The sequence below is a fragment of the Lolium perenne genome, unplaced genomic scaffold, assembly GCF_019359855.2.
Source record: "Lolium perenne isolate Kyuss_39 unplaced genomic scaffold, Kyuss_2.0 unplaced57, whole genome shotgun sequence".
NCBI classification, from domain to species: domain Eukaryota; kingdom Viridiplantae; phylum Streptophyta; class Magnoliopsida; order Poales; family Poaceae; genus Lolium; species Lolium perenne.
The window spans coordinates 267,501-270,000 of NW_027249015.1; positions in this window are offsets into that span (position 1 = coordinate 267,501).

Sequence of the window (2,500 nt, forward strand, 5' to 3'; positions counted from 1 at the left end):
GGGCCTACGTCGGAAATCGTGTAACGACACGGTGAACTATAGTCGGGTGGGCGCGCGGCGGTCGAGATACGGTGAAAAACCATGGCGCGCCAGCCAAAGCGACGGTACCGGCTGAAAACGGCTAAGTCGGGCGGCGTCGGAAATCGTGTAACGACACGGTGAACTATAGTCGGGTGGGCGCGCGGCGGTCGAGATACGGTGAAAAACCATGGCGCGCCAACCAAAGCAGCGGTACCGGCTGAAAACGGCTAAGTCAGGCGACGTCGGAAAAGCGTGTAACGACACGGTGAACTATAGTCGGGTGGGCGCGCGGCGGTCGAGATACGGTGAAAAACCATGGCGCGCCAATAAAGCAGCGGTACCGGCTCAAAACGGCTAAGTCGGGGCGACGTCGGAAATCGTGTAACGACACGGTGAACTATAGTCGGGTGGGCGCGCGGCGGTCGAGATACGGTGAAAAACCATGGCGCGCCAGCCAAATCGACTGTAGGGGCTGAAACCTGCAAAGTCGGGTGGTCGTCGGAAATCGTGTAACGACACGGTGAACTATAGTCGGGTGGGCGCGCGGCGGTCGAGATACGGTGAAAAACCATGGCCGGCTGAAAACGGCTAAGTCGGGGCGACGTCGGAAATCGTGTAACGACACGGTGAACTATAGTCGGGTGGGCGCGCGGCGGTCGAGATACGGTGAAAAACCATGGCGCGCCCGATAAAGCAGCAGTACCGGCTGAAAACGGCTAAGTCGGGGCGACGTCGGAAAATCGTGTAACGACACGGTGAACTATAGTCGGGTGGGCGCGCGGCGGTCGAGATACGGTGAAAAACCATGGCGCGCCAGCCAAAGCAGCGGTACCGGCTGAAAACGGCTAAGTCGGGCGACGTCGGAAATCGTGTAACGACACGGTGAACTATAGTCGGGTGGGCGCGCGGCGGTCGAGATACGGTGAAAAACCATGGCGCGCCAGCCATAAAGCAGCGGTACCGGCTGAAAACGGCTAAGTCGGGCGACGTCGGAAAACGTGTAACGACACGGTGAACTATAGTCGGGTGGGCGCGCGGCGGTCGAGATACGGTGAAAAACCATGGCGCGCCAACCACAAAGCAGGTACCGGCTGAAAACGGCTAAGTCGGGGCGACGTCGGAAAACGTGTAACGACACGGTGAACTATAGTCGGGTGGGCGCGCGGCGGTCGAGATACGGTGAAAAACCATGGCGCGCCAGCCAAAACGACGGTACCGGCTGAAAACGGCTAAGTCGGGGCGACGTCGGAAAGCGTGTAACGACACGGTGAACTATAGTCGGGTGGGCGCGCGGCGGTCGAGATACGGTGAAAAACCATGGCGCGCCAATAAAGCGACGGTACCGGCTGAAAACGGCTAAGTCGGGCGACGTCGGAAATCGTGTAACGACACGGTGAACTATAGTCGGGTGGGCGCGCGGCGGTCGAGATACGGTGAAAAACCATGGCGCGCCAGCCAAAGCAGCAGTACCGGCTGAAAACGGCTAAGTCGGGGCGACGTCGGAAATAGTCTAACTTCAGAGAGAACTATAGTCGGGTGGGCGCGCGGCGGTCGAGATACGGTGAAAAACCATGGCGCGCCAGCCAAAGCAGCAGTACCGGCTGAAAACGGCTAAGTCTGGGCGACGTCGGAAAACGTGTAACGACACGGTGAACTATAGTCGGGTGGGCGCGCGGCGGTCGAGATACGGTGAAAAACCATGGCGCGCCGATAAAGCAGCAGTACCGGCTGAAAACGGCTAAGTCTGGGCGACGTCGGAAAACGTGTAACGACACGGTGAACTATAGTCGGGTGGGCGCGCGGCGGTCGAGATACGGTGAAAAACCATGGCGCGCCAGCCAAAACGACGGTACCGGCTGAAAACGGCTAAGCCTGGCAGAAAATCTCTGCCGCGGCAGAGAAATGGCCATTTTCTCTGCCGCGACAACGGTGTAGGGCTCCTTCACAAGCTGACGGGCAGGGGTCCCAGGGGGGGCTAAGTTCCCCAGGTATATTGGGGGGGGCTGGCATCCCTCCCTGTCGGCGCCGGGGTTATCCCCGTAGCCTTCTACGCCCGTTACGCCGCAACGTTTTTCGTTGCCGTGACGTGTCCCGAAGAGAGAAAGCGCACGTTCCCCGTCTATTGGCGGGGAACAAGCGCCGTTGCCTTCAGAGAACGTCCCGAATTTGAGAACAACCGTGAACAGGTGTTGCCTCTACCTCTCCACAGTTAGTGGTAGGATACGTAACATTCTGCGCCGATCCTCAATCAACGGATGCCGTTGCCTTAGGACAACGTCGCCGTGCACAGTTAACCTATCTGCGGTGACAGCACCGCGCTGTCGACACTCAGGACGCCTACACGAGCAATCCCACCTTGCTTACGCGTTGTGGGAGGATCGGGATTCTTGTCCGATGTTTGCGACGCGTGCGCGTGTCCCGAACAGAGAAAGCGCACGTTCCCCGTCTATTGGCGGGGAACAAGCGCCGTTGCCTTCAG